This window comes from Bidens hawaiensis, unplaced genomic scaffold, assembly GCF_021521415.1.
Source record: "Bidens hawaiensis isolate Kalapana, Puna unplaced genomic scaffold, B.hawaiensis_p1.1 tig00012057_1, whole genome shotgun sequence".
Classification (NCBI taxonomy): Eukaryota; Viridiplantae; Streptophyta; class Magnoliopsida; order Asterales; family Asteraceae; genus Bidens; species Bidens hawaiensis.
The window spans coordinates 656806-663824 of record NW_027491968.1 but is presented as its reverse complement, the minus strand read 5'-3'; positions in this window follow the sequence as shown (position 1 = coordinate 663824).

Here is a 7019-nt window from a genome sequence, read left to right as displayed (position 1 = left end):
AAATAACATCTAAATATTAAACTTCTAAGCTCTAACCATAGTTGGTAATCAATTATTGATATGATCAAATTGAAGTATTTTGTTACGGCACAAAGTAAGATTTACTTAAATAGCAGTAATATATTTTATCATTTGATCGTGATTCAAAAATAACTCATATGCTAGTGGCAATTATTGAAACCATAGTTATAATTAAATGATTATATTATTTCATGTTGTCATGTTGAACATTTTAATAAAGCTGTACTCATACTTTGTGACTCAATAACCGCTATATCATCCTTTTCTAAATCCTATTCTCAATCCTTAAATACAAAATCCATACATTATCTCGTTCGACATCAAAGGTAAGATTTTCAAACTATGCACAATTGAGTCAATTAAGCAATTTGCCTCTTCCATGTTGGTGTGTGCTCTCCTCTTTTTTTATTTCCTGTATTTACCGTTTTCCCTTTTTAATCACAATAAATCAATCCCGAAATTTCATCTAAACATTTTTTTTTGTAAATTAGGGGTTAGAGATAGCATTCGGAAGCCGTTATGGAGTAGCAAATTGTGACATTTGAGCCAAAACAAGGTACACCTCAGTACGTATTTACCGATTAAGCAAATAAACGCCTTTTGCGTAACAAACGAACGATTAACCGAACGGGTCGGGTTATGACCCAGATATCTCGGGGGGCCATTTATAAGTGATATACGATCTATACAAGCTAAAATATTAGAAATATGGCCTTAGTTTGATAGCAAACAAGTTAAACGAAAACATGCTCGTTTAACCACCCGCTATAGATTTAAACGCGAAAGATAGTTACAAACCAAGCATTATATCATCCGTTAAGCCGAAAAAGACTTACCAAACACTTATTTGGAACGTTTTAAGCGATCCGTGAAAATATTTTTGATTTTTACAAACGTATAGTATGTTTTTATAATTTTACACAAAACTAGCCGAAAAACACTTGTTTTCGCGCTGTTTAACGCACCCGATAAGTTTTTCACGCCGAAAACCGAACCCGAACTAAATTTGGACCGGGCTTTTCGTATTTGGGCTTGAGAAATCAGAAACTTGGGCCAAAATGGGCCCAAAGGGGGCCCATGATGGTCCGATCGCAGCCGCCACCCCCCCTTGTTTATTCTTTCACATTTAAACTAGGTTCAAGCCATTTTTAACATCATTTCTTGGAAAACTCTGGACACCACTTCTGTTTCAGCCAGAAAACTTCCAAAACCCTAAGGTAAGAGCTTAAATAAGTAGCTTTTACACTTGTTTAATACCATAAAAACATGTCTTGGTTACTAAAAATCATTCCTAACCGTGTAAAAATCCTAAAAATGGTCCATAAACATGTTTTGATCATACACATGGTAAGGAACCTGTTTTGATAGTTTTTTTGGCCATAAACACGGATTAAAGGGTTGAAACGACGTTTTTACGGTTCAAAAGTTCGTTTTTGTACACTAGCCGAAACCCTATTTAAGGGCTGTTATGTTGATGAAATATTGCTTGGTTTGTGAAATAGGACTTGTACCTAGCTTTCTTAGAAGCACAAGAACCTGAAAACTTGATTAAAAGGTCGGAAACGAGCCAAACCCGCTAAGGTAATGCCGAAACACTCGCTTACGGGCTATTTAGGTTAAGGTTGTGATGTGCATATTGTTAGGACTTGAAATTTTGCAGGGACATCAGGGACCATGTCAATAAGTCCCTGTTCAAATTTGGTAATTTTTCGACCATCCGAGAATATTTGGCGAATTTATTACCGAATTGGGACTTTTATTTGGGAAAAATAGCTAAAATACTTCAAAAATTATGAAATTTTTCTGGGAACTCAGATTTGATGTATTTTGATCACATATGAATTTTTGTATCATTTGGAGAAGTTTAAAGGTGTTTTTTTTTATTTACGTTCGTGTGAATTTTTACAGCCGAATTTGGGCCGAAAAGAATATTTCACGAGCTTTTTACATTCTGGAATTGATACAGGTTGATTTGGGACATGATTTGAGCATTCAGGAATTTTTGTGGAATTTTTGGAAATTGTTTGAGGAAACGGACAATTTTCAGGCGAAATATAGCTGATAAAATGAATTTTTATAAATTAATAAACCAGTAAATAAATTCCAGAAATATTTTTATAAAAATATACATATTTTAATTGATAATTGGTTAAATTTTCATAATTTAATGATTAACGGTTAATTAGTTATGCTAAATTGAATATTAAACAAATTCAGTTTTTATAAAAATTGGCAAGTTCGCGACTAACGGACCTGCGGGAATATCAAAACACCAAGAGTGATCAAAAATCATATTTTTGGACTAATTAAGTAAAAACGAACTTTTTTATGAGAAACCTGGACAATCCGGGTGGATTGTGCGCATTTCTTCTCAAATCAAACTGAATAAACGGAAACGGGCCCCGTGGCTAATCCGGGACCCCAATATGTGATATTTCTTTATAACTTAATCATTTTAGTAACCAATACATTTACCCAAGCTTATTTTCCCATAACTGCTTTCTGAACGCGTAAACGAACAACTTGGCCCAGCTGGGAAAACGGGAGTCTGAGCCAAGTTCGGTTTTAAGTATTAGACATTGAACAACATCACAACCTAAGCCTACTGCCACTTTCTGGGCGTTCCAGCTACACCCAGATTAGTTATACAGCCCAGTTTAGTATGGAAATTATAATAATATTAAAATATTAATATTATAATAATATTGATTATAGGAACTACTGATAGCGGACCGAACAAAACACGAGTTGATACAGTACGGAATATCTACAAAACCGTGAGTTTCATGACCCCACTTTTAAACTGTTTTACGAACTTTTGGGGTGAAAAGCATTTTTGATTACATATACATACCTGAAACATGTACTGATGTGAATTATCTAAGTGCTAACACACGAAAGTCCCCACGATCACAGTGATTAACTTCGAGCCGGTGGCTTGTGAATAATACTATTGGTTTGACAAACCCAAACGGAATCGGCTGTGACATCTGCCCCGATCCGACCCGACCCAGGTACCCGTTTCTCCGATCCGATCTCTTTCTTTTATGATTTAATATTTATTTATACTTATATTTTACTTTTAATAATAATATATACTTTTCCTTCCCGCCTCTTTCTCTCTCTTTCTTTCCGCCGTCCCGTCCCTCTTCTTCTCTCTTTCCGCCTTGTTTCCCTCTTTCTTCTAACTCTTTGCTTGTCCTTTGTTCCTTCCCGCCTAAGGTTGTCTGCGCAGCTCCACGCGCCAGACCCCTTACAAGGAATCCTGCGTGAAGACCACCTGTTTCAGCGATACGCGAGACGAACTCTTCTCGCAGCGCGCTAAGAATTGTAATTCTTCTCGCAGCGCGCTAAGAACGGTAGTTCTTCCCGCGACGCGCTAAGGATTTGTAGTTCTTCTCGCAGAGCGCTAAGAATCGTAGTTCATCCCTCGACGCGCGAAGAATTATAGATCTTCCCGCGGCGCGCTAGGAATTTTAGTTCCTCCCGCGGCGCGCTAAGAAATGTGATTCTTCCCGCGGCGCGCTTAGAAATGTGGTTCTTTCCGCGACGCGTTAAGGTTGGTTCTGTCTGCCTTCGCGCTCGCGCTCTCTTGACCTTCTGTGTCTGCCTTCGCGCCTTAGCCTTCTCGCGCTGAACCCTTTGAGTTTCTTCTGTTGAATCTAGCCGTTTGCTTTTGTGTTGTCTTATCTTTTGAGCTGTTGACCTAATCTGCTTTATGTCTGAAAAGTTACTTTCGGCGCAGCATGCGCACCAACCCCATTGGTTGGCAGATAAAGTGACTGACATAATCTTTTGAGATCTGCTTTTTCCATGCTTGACCAGTACCTTTTTCTGAACCGCTCATGCCTTTTTACTGTTCCCTGACAGCTTTATCTTGCCCCCTGCAGCTGCCATATCTTTCCATATCTTTTGCTTTTGGAATCTTTTGCTTTTTGAGATCTTTTTCCCCTTTTCTAGGGATTATGTCTCCTAGGGTTTTCCTATAAATAATAATAATATTTTCATAACACTACACACACAAAACACTTAATCTCTCCTGTTCTCTTGCCCCTTGCTCTCTGCCGCCTCCCTCTCTGTCTCCGTCTTCCTCCCTGTTCTGTCCTGCTCTTCCGGTAATATATATATTATATATAATAATTTACTTATTAATTATGCTAACTTATAATCAAGACTTAAAACAAATCATTAAAACAATAATCTTGTTTATAGGTTAACTTGTGCTTGTTTAAAGTTGGTTCTTGCTTTATCTTACACCGCATCGTTTATCATGTGAGTAATCTCGTACCTAATCCCTTTTTATTTTTAATGTTTTGGGATGTTCATGTGTTCGTACAAACTTGAGTCTTAAACTTGTTTATGAACTTTAGTCGCGCAGTATCCCATGTGTTGAGGACGTTTACTTGGCTGTTTATTTGTATGTGTGTATCATTAACCGCTTTGTTCGGCCTATTCCGAAGTTTTCATGGATCCATTAGATGAACACGGGAGACCTATCGTTTACGGTTTTCTTTGTTTACACTTGCACAGATGTTTTCTCGTTTTTGTGCTCAATTGGGAGCACGGATTGAACTATGAACTATGAGCTATGATCTATCTAGGCTTGATCACAATCTGATTGCACCCTTGTTAAACACCAGACATACACGTGTTGCGCGCAGATTTATTGTTATCTATGTATTGTATTAAACTTGATTTCTCACCAACACGCAAGTGTTTGACGTTTATTTTAACACATGTTCAGGTTTGCAGTAGCTGTTTTGGAGCTTGTGGACACGTAGGAAGTTTTCATTATTTTGGACCTAGATTAAAATGTATCAAGACAAGTCTTTGCTGTTCGAATATTATGATTTATAATATATTGATTTATGATGTTTTATGTTATCTTGTTTACTTTGCGCGTGCGTGAATAAATGTATTTATTAAATATTGACACCCAATAGTGTCACGAGTAATGAAACAATATGTGGCGCCCCGATGTATAATCCGCCTTTGGTCGGGGTGTTACAGATTGGTATCAGAGCTCGTTGACTTTAGGATAGGTGGTTAGACGTAACGGCCTAGAATACCTAAGAGTCCCTTCTCGCGCATGAGAGAAATCTCATGTTTGCGCGCTTATTGTTAATTACTCGTTATTTATGAATATGCTCGCGCTTGCGCAGTATATGATTTTATGTTTTATTCCGCGATATTTCGATTTTTGATTGAATTTCGATTTTTATTGATTTTACTTACATATTCGTTTGTTGGATTTGAAAATCCGAAAAGTCATGGTGATACATGAATAGTTGATTTTCAATTTCCATTTACGATTATGTTCTAAGGTTGGAGACTTGAAAAGTCATGGTGATACATGAATTGTCAACTTCCAATACTCATTTTCTTGTGTATTTTATATTGAAGATTGAAAAGTCATGGTGATACATGAATCGTCAATCTCCAATACTCGTTTGCTCGTATATTTTAAATTGGGAATTCGGAAAGTCATGGTGATACATGAATTGTCGATTCTTGATTCGAATTTGTTACCTTTATTAAGTCTGCATTTAGGGTCATTTATTTTACTTTAACTTTTAACAGTAACTGACTCCGCGAAACCAAGCTTTATAAGATTAAAACTTTGCGCTAAAATCAAGATATTAACTAAAATTAAAACTTTTATAGAATGCCTCCGCTATCTCGCCGATTTCAGAGAAGAGAAGCCTCGCGCAGACGCTCGCAGCAACGTTCCCAGGAAATGGCCGCCGCAATAGCCCAAGCTTTGAGCCAAAACAATACCAACACCTCTGGTTACAACATTAAATCCTTTAACGCGGGTAACCCTCCAAAGTTCACAGGTCTTGAAGGAGCCACCGTGATGCTCCAGTGGCTTGAGAAAATAGAAAACACTTTCCTCCACACCCAATGCCCCTCAGACAGACGAACCCTGTATGCTTCCAGTGTCCTGGAATCTAGAGCGCTTACATGGTGGAATGGAGTAGCTCATGCGCGTGGCGCAGAAACTGCTTCTAGCATGCCCTGGGAGGAATTCAAAGAAATTCTGACGCGAGAATTCTGCCCTCCCAACGAAGTTAAGCGCCTGGAGGAGGAATTTTGGAATCTTAAGCAATACAGCGGTGAAGCGCGCGAGTACGCGACGCGCTTCCATGAACTAAGCCTGCTTGTCCCTCACCTTGTTACCCCTTCCCGCCGAGCCATAGAGAAATTCCTTGGGGGTCTCCCCATGGAAATTCAAGATTCTGTATGGGCCAGAAACCCAGTAACCCTCTCTGACGCCATTGAGTTGGCCGCTGTGCTCAGCGACAACCATGTCAGAGCAGGAACCCTGTTCCTGCGGGGAGCTGAGAAAACCAAACCCACCAAGACTGCCCCTGAACCAACAGAAACCAAACCAGAACCCTCAAACCGTAACAACCTCAAGCGCAGGCGCAAGGCCTATGCGCTTACCAACCCGCCCATTGTCCAGCAACCCATTTATCAACCTCCAGTTTACGCGCCTAACCCACTGTCAACCTACCCAACACCTCCTGTAGTCCACAACTATGCCTTAACCAATCCCGCACTCCCTGCCCCGCCACCTAAGAAACCTTACACAGGAAATCAACCCTTTTGCCCAACCTGTAGACTTCACCACCCAACCCAAACCCCGTGTCGACAATGTAACCGATGTGGCCGCGTTGGTCACTCTGCCGAATACTGTAGAGTCCCTCTCGCCAACCCAATTGCGCCAACACCACCAGTCTACCCGCAGAACCCACAACCAACCTACCAAAACCCACGACCCAGATCGTGCTTTAACTGCGGTGATCCCAGTCATTTCCGGAACGCGTGCCCAAGGCTACAAGTTCAGATTACGCAAGCGAATCCGGTGAACCAGATTTCAAACCAAGTAACGCGCGGACGAGCTTTTAACATAACCGCGCACCAAGCGCAAGCGAATAATGACGTAGTTAATGGTACATTTTTGCTTAACGGATTTTATGCTTCTATACTTTTTG